Source organism: Hypanus sabinus, chromosome 5 (genome assembly GCF_030144855.1).
Source record: "Hypanus sabinus isolate sHypSab1 chromosome 5, sHypSab1.hap1, whole genome shotgun sequence".
NCBI classification, from domain to species: Eukaryota; Metazoa; Chordata; class Chondrichthyes; order Myliobatiformes; family Dasyatidae; genus Hypanus; species Hypanus sabinus.
The window spans coordinates 71,628,050-71,654,046 of record NC_082710.1 but is presented as its reverse complement, the minus strand read 5'-3'; positions in this window follow the sequence as shown (position 1 = coordinate 71,654,046).

Below are 25,997 nucleotides of genomic sequence, written 5' to 3'. Positions count from 1 at the left end.
GGGACCAATAGGGCCGCAGAAACCCAGAGGATCACTGTTTGGAGGAACTGGACTGGCACATTGAGGGCAGGCAGCCACGAACTGAGATACATTTGCAATCATGGTGGCCCACCAGAACCGGCGTCACAGAAAATCCAGCATCCATTGTGTGCCTGGATGGCCGGACAGGGGTGAGGACCAGGCCCAATGGAATGCCGCAGAGTGCTTGGCCACAAACACATATATGCAGCTGTTATATGCATTACCAGAGCAGACCTGTGGTGCACCTGTGCTGAGGGAGATTGTGGAAGAGATGCTGCTAATCCAAACTGTGGTCTACAAGTAAGGAAATCAAGGATTCAATTGCACAAGGAGTTATTGAGGCCAAGGTCTTGAAGCCTATTGATTAGTTTTAATGATATGATAATATTGAATGCTGAGCTGTAGTCAATAAAGAGAATCCTGATAAAGAGAATACTGTATTCATCTTCACTGTGCAGATGTTCCAGGATTGAGTAAAAAGCCCATAAAGTGACATCTGCTGTTGACCTGTTGTGACAGTGGGCAAATTGGACTGGTTCCAAGTTGCTTCTCAGGCAGGAGTTGGTATGGTTCATCACCAACCTCTCAAAACACTTTATCAGAGTGTAATTGCTGATGAACAATAGTCGTTGAGGTAGGTTATCACGTTCTTCACCCGGGTTGCATTATGTGTACAATGTACTGTGTATGTTAATCAAAATGGCTTCTTTGTTTTGTTAAGAGTAGGAATGCTTCTTTGTATGATAAGTGCTTTCTCTCGCAGTTGTTTAGCTTTAGACTTGCTGATATCGAGATTGTATTCATTTGTTGACCAATGGGGAATGTTATTTTGTCTTGTGGGTCTGGGAGCGGGGGTTTTGTGGTCTTTTCAGAAGAGTCGGGAAGAAGATGCCGAGGAAGGTGGACGTGCACTGCACTGCTCGGTTGGCCACCCGGGTGGTCCCAGGTGTGAGGACGTGGAGGTCAGAGGAAAGAGACAAGGGGTCGAATGGCTCAATGGTTGAGCTCCAAAAATGTGTACTAAACTGACTGAACTTTGATAAATTGGCTCCTTTTACTTTATTTTCTTTTGCTTCATATATATTGTATTGCATAGTTCTCTTTTAGTTTTAGTAAAATCTTTAAAGTGTAATCCATAACGGTATCTGGTGTAAGTTTGATATGGTATGTGTGCGTGCGGCATAAACTTGATTCTCACAGCACCTGCGTGTACGGGAGGTGGGGTTGGTGAGTGGCTGGATCCTCTTTTCCCCTAAACATATACCAGCCTGATGGGTAAGTGTTACATATGTTAGCCACAATGCTACCGTGCCACTCCAGTCTATAAAGGACTGGTTGTGCTGGATAGATTACAGAGGAGATTTACCAAGAAATAGAGCAATTTAGTTATGGAGTGGGATTGGATTCTGCAAAGCAAAGGAGGCTGAGGGTTGGCCTAATAGAGACATCATAACATCATAAGAAAAAAAGGGAATGTAGGTAGTCATATTTTTTCCTAGTGATAAGGGTATCAAAAGAAAGAGGGTAGAGTTTAGACAAATGAGTTTTAAAGGGGACTTAAGGCGAAAGTTTCTTTTATACAGACAGTGAGAGCGTCTTGAACATGTGGTCAGAGAAGACTATGAAGACTCATACCATGACTGAGCAAGCATGTGGACATCAGCAAGTTGGACCAGCGGGAAGATTTAAAAAGAAGACAGCTTTATAGAGTGGGGGTCAGAGTTGAGGTAGACAGAGTAGTTGGGCTTTGGCTCAATGGAGCTTCAGAGGTGATAACGAGTTAAGATGAAGTATGTGACCTGTGTAGAATAGAAACAGGAAGTATGTCTGCAAGCCGGTGTTCTGTACCGGGTGTCAGAGGTGGCATGTCCAGGATAGCCATATCTGCACCAGGTGCGTCAAGTTGCAGGTCCTAAGGGACCGTATTAGGGAACTGGAGTTGCAGCTTGATGACCTTCATCTGGTCAGGGAAAGTGAGGAGGTGATAGAGAGGAGCCATAGGCAAGTAGTCACCGGAGCCTAGGGAGACAGAAAAGTGGGTAACAGTCAGGAAAGGGAAGGGCAGGAGACAGATGCTTAGAGAGTACCCCTGTGGCTGTCCCCTTAACATTAAGTACTCCTGTCTGAGTACTGTTGGGGGGGGGACAGCCTACCTGGGGGAAGCAACAGTGGCCGCGCCTAAGGCACAGAGTCTGGCCCTGTGGCTCAGAAGGGTAGGGAAAGGATAAAGGCAACAGTAATAGGGGACTCTATAGTTAGAGGATCAGGTAGATGATTCTGTGGACTCAGGAAAGAAACTCGGAGGGTAGTTTGCCTCCCAGGTACCAGGGTCCGGGATGTTTCTGATCGCATCCAAGATATCCTGGGAAGCTGAGCACCCAGAGGTCATGGTACATGTTGGTACCAACAACATAGGTAGGAAAAGGGAGGAGGTCCTGAAAGGGAATTAGGAAGGAAGTTGAGAAGCAGGACCTCAAAGGTAGTAATCTCGGGATTACTGCCTGTGCCACGTGACAGTGTGTATAGGAATAGAGTGAGGTGGAGGACAAATGCGTGTCTGAGGGATTGGAGCAGGGGGCAGGGATTCAGATTTCTGGATCATTGGGAACTCTTTTGGGGCAGGCATGACCTGTGCAAAAAGGACGGGTTGCACTTGAAACCAAGGGGGACCAATATCCTGGCGGGGAGATTTGCTAAGGCTATTGCAGAAAGTTTAAACTAGAATTGCTAGGGGCACTGGAAACCAAACTGAAGTGATGGAGGAAAGGGAGGCTAGCTCACAAATAGAGAAACCTTGGAGGCAGTGCGAGAGGGATCATAGGCAGGTGATAGAGAAGGGACGTGCTCAGATCAATAGCTTGAGAAGTGTCATGGTTGCAGAAAAGGAGAAAGTCATGGAGGGAAGGTCTACTGAGTCTCTGTGTGTGGAAGTTTGAAACAGGAAGGGGTCAATGGCTCTACTGGGTGTTTTTTATAGACCACCCAATAGTAACAGGGACATCGAGGAGCAGATAAGGAGACAGATTCTGGAAAGGTGTAATAATGACAGGGTTGTCGTGGTGGGAGATTTTAATTTACCAAATCATGATTGGCATGTCACTAGAACAAGGGGTTTAGATGGGGTGGAATTTGCTTGGTATGTTCAGGAAGATTTCCTGACACAACATGTTGTTAAGTCTAGAAGAGGAGAAGCTGTACTTGATCTGGTGTTGGGAAATGAACCTGGTCAGGAGTCAGGGCTCTCCGTGGTAGAACATTTTGAAGATAGTGATCACAATTCTATCTCCTTTACCATAGCATTGGAGAGGGATAGGAACAGACAAGTTAGGAAAGCATTTAATTGGGGTAAGGGGAAATATGAAGCTATTAGGCAGGAACTTGGAAGTATAAATTGAGAACAGATGTTCTCATGGAAATATATGGCAAAAATGTGGCAAATGTTCAGAGGATATTTGTGTTGCTTTCTGCATAGGTACCTTCCAATGAGAAAGGGAAAGAATAGTGGGGTACAGGAACCATGGTGTACAATGATACAGGGAAAGGGTGGAAGGGTACAGGAACCATGGTGTACAATGAGAAAGGGAAAGGATGGTAGGGTACAGGAACCATGGTGTACAATGAGAAAGGGAAAGGATGGTAGGGTACAGGAACCATGGTGTACAATGAGACAAGGAAAGGATGGTAGGGTACAGGAACCATGGTGTACAATGAGACAGGGAAAGGGTGGTAGGGTACAGGAACCATGGTGTACAATGAGACAGGGGAAGGATGGTAGGGTACAGGAACCATGGTGTACAATGAGACAGGGAAAGGATGGTAGGGTACAGGAACCATGGTGTACAATGAGATGGAAAGGATGGTAGGGTACAGGAACCATGGTGTACAATGATACAGGGAAAGAATAGTGGGGTACAGGAACCATGGTGTACAATGATACAGGGAAAGGGTGGTAGGGTACAGGAACCATGGTGTACAATGAGAAAGGGAAAGGATGGTAGGGTACAGGAACCATGGTGTACAATGAGACAGGGAAAGGATGGTAGGGTACAGGAACCATGGTGTACAATGAGATGGAAAGGGTGGTAGGGTACAGGAACCATGGTGTACAATGAGATGGAAAGGATGGTAGGGTACAGGAACCATGGTGTACAATGAGATGGAAAGGATGGTAGGGTACAGGAACCATGGTGTACAATGAGATGGAAAGGGTGGTAGGGTACAGGAACCATGGCGTACAATGAGATGGAAAGGATGGTAGGGTACAGGAACCAAGGTGTACAATGAGATGGAAAGGATGGTAGGGTACAGGAAACATGGTGTACAATGAGACGGAAAGGGTGATAGGGTACAGGAACCATGGTGTACAATGAGACAGGGAAAGGGTGATAGGGTACAGGAACCATGGTGTACAATGAGACAGGGAAAGGATGGTAGGGTACAGGAACCATGGTGTACAATGAGATGGAAAGGGTGGTAGGGTACAGGAACCATGGTGTACAATGAGATGGAAAGGATGGTAGGGTACAGGAACCATGGTGTACAATGAGACGGAAAGGGTGATAGGGTACAGGAACCATGGTGTACAATGAGATAGGGAAAGGGTGATAGGGTACAGGAACCATGGTGTACAATGAGACAGGGAAAGGATGGTAGGGTACAGGAACCATGGTGTACAATGAGATGGAAAGGATGGTAGGGTACAGGAACCATGGTGTACAATGAGACGGAAAGGGTGATAGGGTACAGGAACCATGGTGTACAATGAGACAGGGAAAGGGTGATAGGGTACAGGAACCATGGTGTACAATGAGACAGGGAAAGGGTGGTAGTGTACAGGAACCATGGTGTACAATGAGACAGGGAAAGGGTGGTAGGGTACAGGAACCATGGTGTACAATGAGACAGGGAAAGGTTGGTAAGGTACAGGAACCATGGTGTACAATGAGACAGGGAAAGGATGGTAGGGTACAGGAACCATGGTGTACAATGAGACAGGGAAAGGATGGTAGGGTACAGGAACCATGGTGTACAATGAGATGGAAAGGATGGTAGGGTACAGGAACCATGGTGTACAATGAGACGGAAAGGGTGATAGGGTACAGGAACCATGGTGTACAATGAGACAGGGAAAGGATGGTAGTGTACAGGAACCATGGTGTACAATGCGACAGGGAAAGGATGGTAGGGTACAGGAACCATGGTGTACAATGAGATGGAAAGGATGGTAGGGTACAGGAACCATGGTGTACAATGAGACAGGGAAAGGATGGTAGGGTACAGGAACCATGGTGTACAATGCGACAGGGAAAGGTTGGTAGGGTACAGGAACCATGGTGTACAATGAGAAAGGGAAAGGATGGTAGGGTACAGGAACCATGGTGTACAATGAGACAGGGAAAGGATGGTAGGGTACAGGAACCATGGTGTACAATGCGACAGGGAAAGGATGGTAGGGTACAGGAACCATGGTGTACAATGCGACAGGGAAAGGATGGTAGGGTACAGGAACCATGGTGTACAATGAGACAGGGAAAGGATGGTAGGGTACAGGAACCATGGTGTACAATGAGATGGAAAGGATGGTAGGGTACAGGAACCATGGTATCCAATGAGATGGAAAGGATGGTAGGGTACAGGAACCATGGTGTACAATGAGACAGGGAAAGGGTGGTAGGGTACAGGAACCATGGTGTACAATGAGATGGAAAGGATAGTAGGGTACAGGAACCATGGTGTACAATGAGACAGGGAAAGGGTGGTAGGGTACAGGAACCATGGTGTACAATGAGACAGGGAAAGGATGGTAGGGTACAGGAACCATGGTGTACAATGAGACAGGGGAAGGATGGTAGGGTACAGGAACCATGGTGTACAATGAGATGGAAAGGATGGTAGGGTACAGGAACCATGGTGTACAATGAGACAGGGGAAGGATGGTAGGGTACAGGAACCATGGTGTACAATGAGACAGGGAAAGGATGGTAGGGTACAGGAACCATGGTGTACAATGAGATGAAAAGGATGCTAGGGTACAGGAACCATGGTGTACAATGAGACAGGGAAAGGGTGGTAGGGTACAGGAACCATGGTGTACAATGAGACAGGGAAAGGATGGTAGGGTACAGGAACCATGGTGTACAATGAGATGGAAAGGATGGTAGGGTACAGGAACCATGGTGTCCAATGAGACAGGGAAAGGATGGTAGGGTACAGGAACCATGGTGTACAATGAGACGGAAAGGGTGATAGGGTACAGGAACCATGGTGTACAATGAGACAGGGAAAGGGTGGTAGGGTACAGGAACCATGGTGTACAATGAGATGGAAAGGATGGTAGAGTACAGGAACCATGGTGTACAATGAGACAGGGGAAGGATGGTAGGGTACAGGAACCATGGTGTACAATGAGACAGGGAAAGGATGGTAGGGTACAGGAACCATGGTGTACAATGAGACAGGGGAAGGATGGTAGGGTACAGGAACCATGGTGTACAATGAGATGGAAAGGATGGTAGGGTACAGGAACCATGGTGTCCAATGAGACAGGGAAAGGGTGGTAGGGTACAGGAACCATGGTGTACAATGAGATGGAAAGGATGGTAGGGTACAGGAACCATGGTGTCCAATGAGACAGGGAAAGGATGGTATGGTACAGGAACCATGGTGTACAATGAGACAGGGAAAGGGTGGTAGGGTACAGGAACCATGGTGTACAATGAGACAGGGAAAGGGTGGTAGGGTACAGGAACCATGGTGTCCAATGAGACAGGGAAAGGGTGGTAGGGTACAGGAACCATGGTGTACAATGAGACAGGGAAAGGATGGTAAGGTACAGGAACCATGGTGTACAATGCGACAGGGAAAGGATGGTTGGGTACAGGAACCATGGTGTACAATGAGAAAGGGAAAGGATGGTAGGGTACAGGAACCATGGTGTACAATGAGACAGGGAAAGGATGGTAGGGTACAGGAACCATGGTGTACAATGCGACAGGGAAAGGATGGTAGGGTACAGGAACCATGGTGTACAATGCGACAGGGAAAGGGTGGTAGGGTACAGGAACCATGGTGTACAATGAGACAGGGAAAGGATGGTAGGGTACAGGAACCATGGTGTACAATGAGATGGAAAGGATGGTAGGGTACAGGAACCATGGTATCCAATGAGATGGAAAGGATGGTAGGGTACAGGAACCATGGTGTACAATGAGACAGGGAAAGGGTGGTAGGGTACAGGAACCATGGTGTACAATGAGATGGAAAGGATGGTACGGTACAGGAACCATGGTGTACAATGAGACAGGGAAAGGGTGGTAGGGTACAGGAACCATGGTGTACAATGAGACAGGGAAAGGATGGTAGGGTACAGGAACCATGGTGTACAATGAGACAGGGGAAGGATGGTAGGGTACAGGAACCATGGTGTACAATGAGATGGAAAGGATGGTAGGGTACAGGAACCATGGTGTCCAATGAGACAGGGAAAGGGTGGTAGGGTACAGGAACCATGGTGTACAATGAGATGGAAAGGATGGTAGGGTACAGGAACCATGGTGTACAATGAGACAGGGAAAGGGTGGTAGGGTACAGGAACCATGGTGTACAATGAGACAGGGAAAGGATGGTAGGGTACAGGAACCATGGTGTACAATGAGATGGAAAGGGTGGTAGGGTACAGGAACCATGGTGTACAATGAGACAGGGAAAGGGTGGTAGGGTACAGGAACCATGGTGTACAATGAGACAGGGAAAGGGTGGTAGGGTACAGGAACCATGGTGTCCAATGAGACAGGGAAAGGGTGGTAGGGTACAGGATCCATGGTGTACAATGAGACAGGGAAAGGATGGTAAGGTACAGGAACCATGGTGTACAATGCGACAGGGAAAGGATGGTAGGGTACAGGAACCATGGTGTACAATGAGAAAGGGAAAGGATGGTAGGGTACAGGAACCATGGTGTACAATGAGATGGAAAGGATGGTAGGGTACAGGAACCATGGTGTACAATGAGACAGGGAAAGGGTGGTAGGGTACAGGAACCATGGTGTACAATGAGACAGGGAAAGGATGGTAGGGTACAGGAACCATGGTGGACAATGAGACAGGGGAAGGATGGTAGGGTACAGGAACCATGGTGTACAATGAGATGGAAAGGATGGTAGGGTACAGGAACCATGGTGTACAATGAGACAGGGGAAGGATGGTAGGGTACAGGAACCATGGTGTACAATGAGACAGGGAAAGGATTGTAGGGTACAGGAACCATGGTGTACAATGAGATGGAAAAGATGGTAGGGTACAGGAACCATGGTGTACAATGAGACAGGGAAAGGGTGGTAGGGTACAGGAACCATGGTGTACAATGAGACAGGGAAAGGATGGTAGGGTACAGGAAACATGGTGTACAATGAGATGGAAAGGATGGTAGGGTACAGGAACCATGGTGTCCAATGAGACAGGGAAAGGATGGTAGGGTACAGGAACCATGGTGTACAATGAGACGGAAAGGGTGATAGGGTACAGGAACCATGGTGTACAATGAGACAGGGAAAGGGTGGTAGAGTACAGGAACCATGGTGTACAATGAGATGGAAAGGATGGTAGGGTACAGGAACCATGGTGTACAATGAGACAGGGGAAGGATGGTAGGGTACAGGAACCATGGTGTACAATGAGACAGGGAAAGGATGGTAGGGTACAGGAACCATGGTGTACAATGAGACAGGGGAAGGATGGTAGGGTACAGGAACCATGGTGTCCAATGAGACAGGGAAAGGGTGGTAGGGTACAGGAACCATGGTGTACAATGAGACAGGGAAAGGATGGTAAGGTACAGGAACCATGGTGTACAATGCGACAGGGAAAGGATGGTTGGGTACAGGAACCATGGTGTACAATGAGAAAGGGAAAGGATGGTAGGGTACAGGAACCATGGTGTACAATGAGACAGGGAAAGGATGGTAGGGTACAGGAACCATGGTGTACAATGCGACAGGGAAAGGATGGTAGGGTACAGGAACCATGGTGTACAATGCGACAGGGAAAGGATGGTAGGGTACAGGAACCATGGTGTACAATGAGACAGGGAAAGGATGGTAGGGTACAGGAACCATGGTGTACAATGAGATGGAAAGGATGGTAGGGTACAGGAACCATGGTATCCAATGAGATGGAAAGGATGGTAGGGTACAGGAACCATGGTGCACAATGAGACAGGGAAAGGGTGGTAGGGTACAGGAACCATGGTGTACAATGAGATGGAAAGGATGGTACGGTACAGGAACCATGGTGTACAATGAGACAGGGAAAGGGTGGTAGGGTACAGGAACCATGGTGTACAATGAGACAGGGAAAGGATGGTAGGGTACAGGAACCATGGTGTACAATGAGACAGGGGAAGGATGGTAGGGTACAGGAACCATGGTGTACAATGAGATGGAAAGGATGGTAGGGTACAGGAACCATGGTGTACAATGAGACAGGGGAAGGATGGTAGGGTACAGGAACCATGGTGTACAATGAGATGGAAAGGATGGTAGGGTACAGGAACCATGGTGTACAATGAGACAGGGAAAGGGTGGTAGGGTACAGGAACCATGGTGTACAATGAGACAGGGAAAGGATGGTAGGGTACAGGAACCATGGTGTACAATGAGATGGAAAGGGTTGTAGGATACAGGAACCATGGTGTACAATGAGACAGGGAAAGGGTGGTAGGGTACAGGAACCATGGTGTACAATGAGACAGGGAAAGGGTGGTAGGGTACAGGAACCATGGTGTCCAATGAGACAGGGAAAGGGTGGTAGGGTACAGGATCCATGGTGTACAATGAGACAGGGAAAGGATGGTAAGGTACAGGAACCATGGTGTACAATGCGACAGGGAAAGGATGGTAGGGTACAGGAACCATGGTGTACAATGAGAAAGGGAAAGGATGGTAGGGTACAGGAACCATGGTGTACAATGAGATGGAAAGGATGGTAGGGTACAGGAACCATGGTGTACAATGAGACAGGGAAAGGGTGGTAGGGTACAGGAACCATGGTGTACAATGAGACAGGGAAAGGATGGTAGGGTACAGGAACCATGGTGGACAATGAGACAGGGGAAGGATGGTAGGGTACAGGAACCATGGTGTACAATGAGATGGAAAGGATGGTAGGGTACAGGAACCATGGTGTACAATGAGACAGGGGAAGGATGGTAGGGTACAGGAACCATGGTGTACAATGAGACAGGGAAAGGATTGTAGGGTACAGGAACCATGGTGTACAATGAGATGGAAAGGATGGTAGGGTACAGGAACCATGGTGTACAATGAGACAGGGAAAGGGTGGTAGGGTACAGGAACCATGGTGTACAATGAGACAGGGAAAGGATGGTAGGGTACAGGAACCATGGTGTACAATGAGATGGAAAGGATGGTAGGGTACAGGAACCATGGTGTCCAATGAGACAGGGAAAGGATGGTAGGGTACAGGAACCATGGTGTACAATGAGACGGAAAGGGTGATAGGGTACAGGAACCATGGTGTACAATGAGACAGGGAAAGGGTGGTAGGGTACAGGAACCATGGTGTACAATGAGATGGAAAGGATGGTAGGGTACAGGAACCATGGTGTACAATGAGACAGGGGAAGGATGGTAGGGTACAGGAACCATGGTGTACAATGAGACAGGGAAAGGATGGTAGGGTACAGGAACCATGGTGTACAATGAGACAGGGGAAGGATGGTAGGGTACAGGAACCATGGTGTACAATGAGATGGAAAGGATGGTAGGGTACAGGAACCATGGTGTCCAATGAGACAGGGAAAGGGTGGTAGGTTACAGGAACCATGGTGTACAATGAGATGGAAAGGATGGTAGGGTACAGGAACCATGGTGTCCAATGAGAAAGGGAAAGGATGGTAGGGTACAGGAACCATGGTGTACAATGAGATGGAAAGGATGGTAGGGTACAGGAACCATGGTGTACAATGAGACAGGGAAAGGGTGGTAGGGTACAGGAACCATGGTGTACAATGAGACAGGGAAAGGATGGTAGGGTACAGGAACCATGGTGTACAATGAGACAGGGAAAGGGTGGTAGGGTACAGGAACCATGGTGTACAATGAGATGGAAAGGATGGTACGGTACAGGAACCATGGTGTACAATGAGACAGGGAAAGGATGGTAAGGTACAGGAACCATGGTGTACAATGCGACAGGGAAAGGATGGTAGGGTACAGGAACCATGGTGTACAATGAGAAAGGGAAAGGATGGTAGGGTACAGGAACCATGGTGTACAATGAGATGGAAAGGATGGTAGGGTACAGGAACCATGGTGTACAATGAGACAGGGAAAGGGTGGTAGGGTACAGGAACCATGGTGTACAATGAGACAGGGAAAGGATGGTAGGGTACAGGAACCATGGTGGACAATGAGACAGGGGAAGGATGGTAGGGTACAGGAACCATGGTGTACAATGAGATGGAAAGGATGGTAGGGTACAGGAACCATGGTGTACAATGAGACAGGGGAAGGATGGTAGGGTACAGGAACCATGGTGTACAATGAGACAGGGAAAGGATTGTAGGGTACAGGAACCATGGTGTACAATGAGATGGAAAGGATGGTAGGGTACAGGAACCATGGTGTACAATGAGACAGGGAAAGGGTGGTAGGGTACAGGAACCATGGTGTACAATGAGACAGGGAAAGGATGGTAGGGTACAGGAACCATGGTGTACAATGAGATGGAAAGGATGGTAGGGTACAGGAACCATGGTGTCCAATGAGACAGGGAAAGGATGGTAGGGTACAGGAACCATGGTGTACAATGAGACGGAAAGGGTGATAGGGTACAGGAACCATGGTGTACAATGAGACAGGGAAAGGGTGGTAGGGTACAGGAACCATGGTGTACAATGAGATGGAAAGGATGGTAGGGTACAGGAACCATGGTGTACAATGAGACAGGGGAAGGATGGTAGGGTACAGGAACCATGGTGTACAATGAGACAGGGAAAGGATGGTAGGGTACAGGAACCATGGTGTACAATGAGACAGGGGAAGGATGGTAGGGTACAGGAACCATGGTGTACAATGAGATGGAAAGGATGGTAGGGTACAGGAACCATGGTGTCCAATGAGACAGGGAAAGGGTGGTAGGTTACAGGAACCATGGTGTACAATGAGATGGAAAGGATGGTAGGGTACAGGAACCATGGTGTCCAATGAGACAGGGAAAGGATGGTATGGTACAGGAACCATGGTGTACAATGAGACAGGGAAAGGGTGGTAGGGTACAGGAACCATGGTGTACAATGAGACAGGGAAAGGGTGGTAGGGTACAGGAACCATGGTGTCCAATGAGACAGGGAAAGGGTGGTAGGGTACAGGAACCATGGTGTACAATGAGACAGGGGAAGGATGGTAGGGTACAGGAACCATGGTGTACAATGAGACAAGGAAAGAATGGTAGGGTACAGGAACCATGGTGTACAATGAGACAAGGAAAGGATGGTAGGGTACAGGAACCATGGTGTACAATGAGACAGGGAAAGGGTGGTAGGGTACAGGAACCATGGTGTACAATGAGACAGGGAAAGGATGGTAGGGTACAGGAACCATGGTGTACAATGAGACAGGGGAAGGATGGTAGGGTACAGGAACCATGGTGTACAATGAGATGGAAAGGATGGTAAGGTACAGGAACCATGGTGTACAATGAGACAGGGGAAGGATGGTAGGGTACAGGAACCATGGTGTACAATGAGACAGGGAAAGGATGGTAGGGTACAGGAACCATGGTGTACAATGAGACAGGGAAAGGATGGTATGGTTCAGGAACCATGGTGTCCAATGAGATGGAAAGGATGGTAGGGTACAGGAACCATGGTGTACAATGAGACAGGGAAAGGATGGTAGGGTACAGGAACCATGGTGTACAATGAGACAGGGGAAGGATGGTAGGGTACAGGAACCATGGTGTACAATGAGATGGAAAGGATGGTAGGGTACAGGAACCATGGTGTACAATGAGACAGGGGAAGGATGGTAGGGTACAGGAACCATGGTGTACAATGAGACAGGGAAAGGATTGTAGGGTACAGGAACCATGGTGTACAATGAGATGGAAAGGATGGTAGGGTACAGGAACCATGGTGTACAATGAGACAGGGAAAGGGTGGTAGGGTACAGGAACCATGGTGTACAATGAGACAGGGAAAGGATGGTAGGGTACAGGAACCATGGTGTACAATGAGATGGAAAGGATGGTAGGGTACAGGAACCATGGTGTCCAATGAGACAGGCAAAGAATGGTAGGGTACAGGAACCATGGTGTACAATGAGACGGAAAGGGTGATAGGGTACAGGAACCATGGTGTACAATGAGACAGGGAAAGGGTGGTAGGGTACAGGAACCATGGTGTACAATGAGATGGAAAGGATGGTAGGGTACAGGAACCATGGTGTACAATGAGACAGGGGAAGGATGGTAGGGTACAGGAACCATGGTGTACAATGAGACAGGGAAAGGATGGTAGGGTACAGGAACCATGGTGTACAATGAGACAGGGGAAGGATGGTAGGGTACAGGAACCATGGTGTACAATGAGATGGAAAGGATGGTAGGGTACAGGAACCATGGTGTCCAATGAGACAGGGAAAGGGTGGTAGGGTACAGGAACCATGGTGTACAATGAGATGGAAAGGATGGTAGGGTACAGGAACCATGGTGTCCAATGAGACAGGGAAAGGATGGTATGGTACAGGAACCATGTTGTACAATGAGACAGGGAAAGGGTGGTAGGGTACAGGAACCATGGTGTACAATGAGACAGGGAAAGGGTGGTAGGGTACAGGAACCATGGTGTCCAATGAGACAGGGAAAGGGAGGTAGGGTACAGGAACCATGGTGTACAATGAGACAGGGGAAGGATGGTAGGGTACAGGAACCATGGTGTACAATGAGACAAGGAAAGAATGGTAGGGTACAGGAACCATGGTGTACAATGAGACAAGGAAAGGATGGTAGGGTACAGGAACCATGGTGTACAATGAGACAGGGAAAGGGTGGTAGGGTACAGGAACCATGGTGTACAATGAGACAGGGAAAGGATGGTAGGGTACAGGAACCATGGTGTACAATGAGACAGGGGAAGGATGGTAGGGTACAGGAACCATGGTGTACAATGAGATGGAAAGGATGGTAAGGTACAGGAACCATGGTGTACAATGAGACAGGGGAAGGATGGTAGGGTACAGGAACCATGGTGTACAATGAGACAGGGAAAGGATGGTAGGGTACAGGAACCATGGTGTACAATGAGACAGGGAAAGGATGGTATGGTACAGGAACCATGGTGTCCAATGAGATGGAAAGGATGGTAGGGTACAGGAACCATGGTGTACAATGAGACAGGGAAAGGATGGTAGGGTACAGGAACCATGGTGTACAATGAGACAGGGGAAGGATGGTAGGGTACAGGAACCATGGTGTACAATGAGACAGGGAAAGGATTGTAGGGTACAGGAACCATGGTGTACAATGAGATGGAAAGGATGGTAGGGTACAGGAACCATGGTGTACAATGAGACAGGGAAAGGGTGGTAGGGTACAGGAACCATGGTGTACAATGAGACAGGGGAAGGATGGTAGGGTACAGGAACCATGGTGTACAATGAGATGGAAAGGATGGTAGGGTACAGGAACCATGGTGTACAATGAGACAGGGGAAGGATGGTAGGGTACAGGAACCATGGTGTACAATGAGACAGGGAAAGGATTGTAGGGTACAGGAACCATGGTGTACAATGAGATGGAAAGGATGGTAGGGTACAGGAACCATGGTGTACAATGAGACAGGGGAAGGATGGTAGGGTACAGGAACCATGGTGTACAATGAGACAGGGAAAGGATTGTAGGGTACAGGAACCATGGTGTACAATGAGATGGAAAGGATGGTAGGGTACAGGAACCATGGTGTACAATGAGACAGGGAAAGGGTGGTAGGGTACAGGAACCATGGTGTACAATGAGATGGAAAGGGTGGTAGGGTACAGGAACCATGGTGTACAATGAGACAGGGAAAGGGTGGTAGGGTACAGGAACCATGGTGTACAATGAGACAGGGAAAGGGTGGTAGGGTACAGGAACAATGGTGTCCAATGAGACAGGGAAAGGGTGGTAGGGTACAGGATCCATGGTGTACAATGAGACAGGGAAAGGATGGTAAGGTACAGGAACCATGGTGTACAATGCGACAGGGAAAGGATGGTAGGGTACAGGAACCATGGTGTACAATGAGAAAGGGAAAGGATGGTAGGGTACAGGAACCATGGTGTAAAATGAGATGGAAAGGATGGTAGGGTACAGGAACCATGGTGTACAATGAGACAGGGAAAGGGTGGTAGGGTACAGGAACCATGGTGTACAATGAGACAGGGAAAGGATGGTAGGGTACAGGAACCATGGTGGACAATGAGACAGGGGAAGGATGGTAGGGTACAGGAACCATGGTGTACAATGAGATGGAAAGGATGGTAGGGTACAGGAACCATGGTGTACAATGAGACAGGGGAAGGATGGTAGGGTACAGGAACCATGGTGTACAATGAGACAGGGAAAGGATTGTAGGGTACAGGAACCATGGTGTACAATGAGATGGAAAGGATGGTAGGGTACAGGAACCATGGTGTACAATGAGACAGGGAAAGGGTGGTAGGGTACAGGAACCATGGTGTACAATGAGACAGGGAAAGGATGGTAGGGTACAGGAACCATGGTGTACAATGAGATGGAAAGGATGGTAGGGTACAGGAACCATGGTGTCCAATGAGACAGGGAAAGGATGGTAGGGTACAGGATCCATGGTGTACAATGAGACGGAAAGGGTGATAGGGTACAGGAACCATGGTGTACAATGACACAGGGAAAGGGTGGTAGGGTACAGGAACCATGGTGTACAATGAGATGGAAAGGATGGTAGGGTACAGGAACCATGGTGTACAATGAGACACGGGAAGGATGGTAGGGTACAGGAACCATGGTGTACAATGAGACAGGGAAAGGATGGTAGGGTACAGGAACCATGGTGTACAATGAGATGGAAAGGATGGTAGGGTACAGGAACCATGGTGTCCAATGAGACAGGGAAAGGGTGGTAGGGTACAGGAACCATGGTGTACAATGAGATGGAAAGGATGGTAGGGTACAGGAACCATGGTGTCCAATGAGACAGGGAAAGGATGGTATGGTACAGGAACCATGGTGTACAATGAGACAGGGAAAGGGTGGTAGGGTACAGGAACCATGGTGTACAATGAGACAGGGAAAGGGTGGTAGGGTACAGGAACCATGGTGTCCAATGAGACAGGGAAAGGGTGGTAGGGTACAGGAACCATGGTGTACAATGAGACAGGGGAAGGATGGTAGGGTACAGGAACCATGGTGAACAATGAGACAAGGAAAGAATGGTAGGGTACAGGAACCATGGTGTACAATGAGACAAGGAAAGGATGGTAGGGTACAGGAACCATGGTGTACAATGAGACAGGGAAAGGGTGGTAGGGTACAGGAACCATGGTGTACAATGAGACAGGGAAAGGATGGTAGGGTACAGGAACCATGGTGTACAATGAGACAGGGGAAGGATGGTAGGGTACAGGAACCATGGTGTACAATGAGATGGAAAGGATGGTAAGGTACAGGAACCATGGTGTACAATGAGACAGGGGAAGGATGGTAGGGTACAGGAACCATGGTGTACAATGAGACAGGGAAAGGATGGTAGGGTACAGGAACCATGGTGTACAATGAGATGGAAAGGATGGTAGGGTACAGGAACCATGGTGTACAATGAGACAGGGAAAGGGTGGTAGGGTACAGGAACCATGGTGTACAATGAGACAGGGAAAGGGTGGTAGGGTACAGGAACCATGGTGTCCAATGAGACAGGGAAAGGGTGGTAGGGTACAGGAACCATGGTGTACAATGAGACAGGGAAAGGATGGTAGGGTACAGGAACCATGGTGTACAATGAGATGGAAAGGATGGTAGGGTACAGGAACCATGGTGTACAATGAGAAAGGGAAAGGATGGTAGGGTACAGGAACCATGGTGTACAATGAGACAGGGGAAGGATGGTAGGGTACAGGAACCATGGTGGACAATGAGACAGGGGAAGGATGGTAGGGTACAGGAACCATGGTGTACAATGAGATGGAAAGGATGGTAGGGTACAGGAACCATGGTGTACAATGAGACAGGGGAAGGATGGTAGGGTACAGGAACCATGGTGTACAATGAGACAGGGAAAGGATTGTAGGGTACAGGAACCATGGTGTACAATGAGATGGAAAGGATTGTAGGGTACAGGAACCATGGTGTACAATGAGACAGGGAAAGGGTGGTAGGGTACAGGAACCATGGTGTACAATGAGACAGGGAAAGGATGGTAGGGTACAGGAACCATGGTGTACAATGAGATGGAAAGGATGGTAGGGTACAGGAACCATGGTGTCCAATGAGACAGGGAAAGGATGGTAGGGTACAGGAACCATGGTGTACAATGAGACGGAAAGGGTGATAGGGTACAGGAACCATGGTGTACAATGACACAGGGAAAGGGTGGTAGGGTACAGGAACCATGGTGTACAATGAGATGGAAAGGATGGTAGGGTACAGGAACCATGGTGTACAATGAGACAGGGGAAGGATGGTAGGGTACAGGAACCATGGTGTACAATGAGACAGGGAAAGGATGGTAGGGTACAGGAACCATGGTGTACAATGAGACAGGGGAAGGATGGTAGGGTACAGGAACCATGGTGTACAATGAGATGGAAAGGATGGTAGGGTACAGGAACCATGGTGTCCAATGAGACAGGGAAAGGGTGGTAGGGTACAGGAACCATGGTGTACAATGAGATGGAAAGGATGGTAGGGTACAGGAACCATGGTGTCCAATGAGACAGGGAAAGGATGGTATGGTACAGGAACCATGGTGTACAATGAGACAGGGAAAGGGTGGTAGGGTACAGGAACCATGGTGTACAATGAGACAGGGAAAGGGTGGTAGGGTACAGGAACCATGGTGTCCAATGAGACAGGGAAAGGGTGGTAGGGTACAGGAACCATGGTGTACAATGAGACAGGGGAAGGATGGTAGGGTACAGGAACCATGGTGTACAATGAGACAAGGAAAGAATGGTAGGGTACAGGAACCATGGTGTACAATGAGACAAGGAAAGGATGGTAGGGTACAGGAACCATGGTGTACAATGAGACAGGGAAAGGGTGGTAGGGTACAGGAACCATGGTGTACAATGAGACAGGGAAAGGATGGTAGGGTACAGGAACCATGGTGTACAATGAGACAGGGGAAGGATGGTAGGGTACAGGAACCATGGTGTACAATGAGATGGAAAGGATGGTAAGGTACAGGAACCATGGTGTACAATGAGACAGGGGAAGGATGGTAGGGTACAGGAACCATGGTGTACAATGAGACAGGGAAAGGATGGTAGGGTACAGGAACCATGGTGTACAATGAGACAGGGAAAGGATGGTATGGTACAGGAACCATGGTGTCCAATGAGATGGAAAGGATGGTAGGGTACAGGAACCATGGTGTACAATGAGACAGGGAAAGGATGGTAGGGTACAGGAACCATGGTGTACAATGAGACAGGGGAAGGATGGTAGGGTACAGGAACCATGGTGTACAATGAGATGGAAAGGATGGTAGGGTACAGGAACCATGGTGTACAATGAGACAGGGGAAGGATGGTAGGGTACAGGAACCATGGTGTACAATGAGACAGGGAAAGGATTGTAGGGTACAGGAACCATGGTGTACAATGAGATGGAAAGGATGGTAGGGTACAGGAACCATGGTGTACAATGAGACAGGGAAAGGGTGGTAGGGTACAGGAACCATGGTGTACAATGAGACAGGGAAAGGATGGTAGGGTACAGGAACCATGGTGTACAATGAGATGGAAAGGATGGTAGGGTACAGGAACCATGGTGTCCAATGAGACAGGGAAAGGATGGTAGGGTACAGGAACCATGGTGTACAATGAGACGGAAAGGGTGATAGGGTACAGGAACCATGGTGTACAATGAGACAGGGAAAGGGTGGTAGGGTACAGGAACCATGGTGTACAATGAGATGGAAAGGATGGTAGGGTACAGGAACCATGGTGTACAATGAGACAGGGGAAGGATGGTAGGGTACAGGAACCATGGTGTACAATGAGACAGGGAAAGGATGGTAGGGTACAGGAACCATGGTGTACAATGAGACAGGGGAAGGATGGTAGGGTACAGGAACCATGGTGTCCAATGAGACAGGGAAAGGGTGGTAGGGTACAGGAACCATGGTGTACAATGAGATGGAAAGGATGGTAGGGTACAGGAACCATGGTGTCCAATGAGACAGGGAAAGGATGGTATGGTACAGGAACCATGGTGTACAATGAGACAGGGAAAGGGTGGTAGGGTACAGGAACCATGGTGTACAATGAGACAGGGAAAGGGTGGTAGGGTACAGGAACCATGGTGTCCAATGAGACAGGGAAAGGGTGGTAGGGTACAGGAACCATGGTGTACAATGAGACAGGGGAAGGATGGTAGGGTACAGGAACCATGGTGTACAATGAGACAAGGAAAGAATGGTAGGGTACAGGAACCATGGTGTACAATGAGACAAGGAAAGGATGGTAGGGTACAGGAACCATGGTGAACAATGAGACAGGGAAAGGGTGGTAGGGTACAGGAACCATGGTGTACAATGAGACAGGGAAAGGATGGTAGGGTACAGGAACCATGGTGTACAATGAGACAGGGGAAGGATGGTAGGGTACAGGAACCATGGTGTACAATGAGATGGAAAGGATGGTAAGGTACAGGAACCATGGTGTACAATGAGACAGGGGAAGGATGGTAGGGTACAGGAACCATGGTGTACAATGAGACAGGGAAAGGATGGTAGGGTACAGGAACCATGGTGTACAATGAGACAGGGAAAGGATGGTATGGTACAGGAACCATGGTGTCCAATGAGATGGAAAGGATGGTAGGGTACAGGAACCATGGTGTACAATGAGACAGGGAAAGGATGGTAGGGTACAGGAACCATGGTGTACAATGAGACAGGGGAAGGATGGTAGGGTACAGGAACCATGGTGTACAATGAGACAGGGGAAGGATGGTAGGGTACAGGAACCATGGTGTACAATGAGACAGGGAAAGGATTGTAGGGTACAGGAACCATGGTGTACAATGAGATGGAAAGGATGGTAGGGTACAGGAACCATGGTGTACAATGAGACAGGGAAAGGGTGGTAGGGTACAGGAACCATGGTGTACAATGAGACAGGGAAAGGATGGTAGGGTACAGGAACCATGGTGTACAATGAGATGGAAAGGATAGTAGGGTACAGGAACCATGGTGTCCAATGAGACAGGGAAAGGATGGTAGGGTACAGGAACCATGGTGTACAATGCGACAGGGAAAGGATGGTAGGGTACAGGAACCATGGTGTACAATGCGACAGGGAAAGGATGGTAGGGTACAGGAACCATGGTGTACAATGAGACAGGGAAAGGATGGTAGGGTACAGGAACCATGGTGTACAATGAGATGGAAAGGATGGTAGGGTACAGGAACCATGGTATCCAATGAGATGGAAAGGATGGTAGGGTACAGGAACCATGGTGTACAATGAGACAGGGAAAGGGTGGTAGTGTACAGGAACCATGGTGTACAATGAGATGGAAAGGATGGTAGGGTACAGGAACCATGGTGTACAATGAGACAGGGAAAGGGTGGTAGGGTACAGGAACCATGGTGTACAATGAGACAGGGGAAGGATGGTAGGGTACAGGAACCATGGTGTACAATGAGATGGAAAGGATGGTAAGGTACAGGAACCATGGTGTACAATGAGACAGGGGAAGGATGGTAGGGTACAGGAACCATGGTGTACAATGAGACAGGGAAAGGATGGTAGGGTACAGGAACCATGGTGTACAATGAGACAGGGAAAGGATGGTATGGTACAGGAACCATGGTGTCCAATGAGATGGAAAGGATGGTAGGGTACAGGAACCATGGTGTACAATGAGACAGGGTAAGGATGGTAGGGTACAGGAACCATGGTGTACAATGAGACAGGGGAAGGATGGTAGGGTACAGGAACCATGGTGTACAATGAGATGGAAAGGATGGTAGGGTACAGGAACCATGGTGTACAATGAGACAGGGGAAGGATGGTAGGGTACAGGAACCATGGTGTACAATGAGACAGGGAAAGGATTGTAGGGTACAGGAACCATGGTGTACAATGAGATGGAAAGGATGGTAGGGTACAGGAACCATGGTGTACAATGAGACAGGGAAAGGGTGGTAGGGTACAGGAACCATGGTGTACAATGAGACAGGGAAAGGATGGTAGGGTACAGGAACCATGGTGTACAATGAGATGGAAAGGATGGTAGGGTACAGGAACCATGGTGTCCAATGAGACAGGGAAAGGATGGTAGGGTTCAGGAACCATGGTGTACAATGAGACGGAAAGGGTGATAGGGTACAGGAACCATGGTGTACAATGAGACAGGGAAAGGGTGGTAGGGTACAGGAACCATGGTGTACAATGAGATGGAAAGGATGGTAGGGTACAGGAACCATGGTGTACAATGAGACAGGGGAAGGATGGTAGGGTACAGGAACCATGGTGTACAATGAGACAGGGAAAGGATGGTAGGGTACAGGAACCATGGTGTACAATGAGACAGGGGAAGGATGGTAGGGTACAGGAACCATGGTGTACAATGAGATGGAAAGGATGGTAGGGTACAGGAACCATGGTGTCCAATGAGACAGGGAAAGGGTGGTAGGGTACAGGAACCATGGTGTACAATGAGATGGAAAGGATGGTAGGGTACAGGAACCATGGTGTCCAATGAGACAGGGAAAGGATGGTATGGTACAGGAACCATGGTGTACAATGAGACAGGGAAAGGGTGGTAGGGTACAGGAACCATGGTGTACAATGAGACAGGGAAAGGGTGGTAGGGTACAGGAACCATGGTGTCCAATGAGACAGGGAAAGGGTGGTAGGGTACAGGAACCATGGTGTACAATGAGACAGGGGAAGGATGGTAGGGTACAGGAACCATGGTGTACAATGAGACAAGGAAAGAATAGTAGGGTACAGGATCCATGGTGTACAATGAGACAAGGAAAGGATGGTAGGGTACAGGAACCATGGTGTACAATGAGACAGGGAAAGGGTGGTAGGGTACAGGAACCATGGTGTACAATGAGACAGGGAAAGGATGGTAGGGTACAGGAACCATGGTGTACAATGAGACAGGGGAAGGATGGTAGGGTACAGGAACCATGGTGTACAATGAGATGGAAATGATGGTAAGGTACAGGAACCATGGTGTACAATGAGACAGGGGAAGGATGGTAGGGTACAGGAACCATGGTGTACAATGAGACAGGGAAAGGATGGTAGGGTACAGGAACCATGGTGTACAATGAGACAGGGAAAGGATGGTATGGTACAGGAACCATGGTGTCCAATGAGATGGAAAGGATGGTAGGGTACAGGAACCATGGTGTACAATGAGACAGGGAAAGGATGGTAGGGTACAGGAACCATGGTGTACAATGAGACAGGGGAAGGATGGTAGGGTACAGGAACCATGGTGTACAATGAGACAGGGGAAGGATGGTAGGGTACAGGAACCATGGTGTACAATGAGACAGGGAAAGGATTGTAGGGTACAGGAACCATGGTGTACAATGAGATGGAAAGGATGGTAGGGTACAGGAACCATGGTGTACAATGAGACAGGGAAAGGGTGGTAGGGTACAGGAACCATGGTGTACAATGAGACAGGGAAAGGATGGTAGGGTACAGGAACCATGGTGTACAATGAGATGGAAAGGATGGTAGGGTACAGGAACCATGGTGTCCAATGAGACAGGGAAAGGATGGTAGGGTACAGGAACCATGGTGTACAATGCGACAGGGAAAGGATGGTAGGGTACAGGAACCATGGTGTACAATGCGACAGGGAAAGGATGGTAGGGTACAGGAACCATGGTGTACAATGAGACAGGGAAAGGATGGTAGGGTACAGGAACCATGGTGTACAATGAGATGGAAAGGATGGTAGGGTACAGGAACCATGGTATCCAATGAGATGGAAAGGATGGTAGGGTACAGGAACCATGGTGTACAATGAGACAGGGAAAGGGTGGTAGGGTACAGGAACCATGGTGTACAATGAGATGGAAAGGATGGTAGGGTACAGGAACCATGGTGTACAATGAGACAGGGAAAGGGTGGTAGGGTACAGGAACCATGGTGTACAATGAGACAGGGAAAGGATGGTAGGGTACAGGAACCATGGTGTACAATGAGACAGGGGAAGGATGGTAGGGTACAGGAACCATGGTGTACAATGAGATGGAAAGGATGGTAGGGTACAGGAACCATGGTGTACAATGAGACAGGGGAAGGATGGTAGGGTACAGGAACCATGGTGTACAATGAGATGGAAAGGATGGTAGGGTACAGGAACCATGGTGTACAATGAGACAGGGAAAGGGTGGTAGGGTACAGGAACCATGGTGTACAATGAGACAGGGGAAGGATTGTAGGGTACAGGAACCATGGTGTACAATGAGATGGAAAGGATGGTAGGGTACAGGAACCATGGTGTACAATGAGACAGGGAAAGGGTGGTAGGGTACAGGAACCATGGTGTACAATGAGACAGGGAAAGGATGGTAGGGTACAGGAACCATGGTGTACAATGAGATGGAAAGGATGGTAGGGTACAGGAACCATGGTGTCCAATGAGACAGGGAAAGGATGGTAGGGTACAGGAACCATGGTGTACAATGAGACGGAAAGGGTGATAGGGTACAGGAACCATGGTGTACAATGAGACAGGGAAAGGGTGGTAGGGTACAGGAACCATGGTGTACAATGAGATGGAAAGGATGGTAGGGTACAGGAACCATGGTGTCCAATGAGACAGGGAAAGGGTGGTAGGGTACAGGAACCATGGTGTACAATGAGATGGAAAGGATGGTAGGGTACAGGAACCATGGTGTCCAATGAGATAGGGAAAGGATGGTATGGTACAGGAACCATGGTGTACAATGAGACAGGGAAAGGGTGGTAGGGTACAGGAACCATGGTGTACAATGAGACAGGGAAAGGGTGGTAGGGTACAGGAACCATGGTGTCCAATGAGACAGGGAAAGGGTGGTAGGGTACAGGAACCATGGTGTACAATGAGACAGGGGAAGGATGGTAGGGTACAGGAACCATGGTGTACAATGTGACAAGGAAAGAATGGTAGGGTACAGGAACCATGGTGTACAATGAGACAAGGAAAGGATGGTAGGGTACAGGAACCATGGTGTACAATGAGACAGGGAAAGGGTGGTAGGGTACAGGAACCATGGTGTACAATGAGACAGGGAAAGGATGGTAGGGTACAGGAACCATGGTGTACAATGAGACAGGGGAAGGATGGTAGGGTACAGGAACCATGGTGTACAATGAGATGGAAAGGATGGTAAGGTACAGGAACCATGGTGTACAATGAGACAGGGGAAGGATGGTTGGGTACAGGAACCATGGTGTACAATGAGACAGGGAAAGGATGGTAGGGTACAGGAACCATGGTGTACAATGAGACAGGGAAAGGATGGTATGGTACAGGAACCATGGTGTCCAATGAGATGGAAAGGATGGTAGGGTACAGGAACCATGGTGTAAAATGAGACAGGGAAAGGATGGTAGGGTACAGGAACCATGATGTACAATGAGACAGGGGAAGGATGGTAGGGTACAGGAACCATGGTGTACAATGGGATGGAAAGGATGGTAGGGTACAGGAACCATGGTGTACAACGAGACAGGGGAAGGATGGTAGGGTACAGGAACCATGGTGTACAATGAGACAGGGAAAGGATTGTAGGGTACAGGAACCATGGTGTACAATGAGATGGAAAGGATGGTAGGGTACAGGAACCATGGTGTACAATGAGACAGGGAAAGGGTGGTAGGGTACAGGAACCATGGTGTACAATGAGACAGGGAAAGGATGGTAGGGTACAGGAACCATGGTGTACAATGAGATGGAAAGGATGGTAGGGTACAGGAACCATGGTGTCCAATGAGACAGGGAAAGGATGGTAGGGTACAGGAACCATGGTGTACAATGAGACGGAAAGGGTGATAGGGTACAGGAACCATGGTGTACAATGAGACAGGGAAAGGGTGGTAGGGTACAGGAACCATGGTGTACAATGAGATGGAAAGGATGGTAGGGTACAGGAACCATGGTGTCCAATGAGACAGGGAAAGGGTGGTAGGGTACAGGAACCATGGTGTACAATGAGATGGAAAGGATGGTAGGGTACAGGAACCATGGTGTCCAATGAGACAGGGAAAGGATGGTATGGTACAGGAACCATGGTGTACAATGAGACAGGGAAAGGGTGGTAGGGTACAGGAACCATGGTGTACAATGAGACAGGGAAAGGGTGGTAGGGTACAGGAACCATGGTGTACAATGAGACAGGGAAAGGGTGGTAGGGTACAGGAACCATGGTGTACAATGAGACAGGGAAAGGATGGTAAGGTACAGGAACCATGGTGTACAATGCGACAGGGAAAGGATGGTAGGGTACAGGAACCATGGTGTACAATGAGACGGAAAGGGTGATAGGGTACAGGAACCATGGTGTACAATGAGACAGGGAAAGGGTGGTAGGGTACAGGAACCATGGTGTACAATGAGATGGAAAGGATGGTAGGGTACAGGAACCATGGTGTCCAATGAGACAGGGAAAGGGTGGTAGGGTACAGGAACCATGGTGTACAATGAGATGGAAAGGATGGTAGGGTACAGGAACCATGGTGTCCAATGAGACAGGGAAA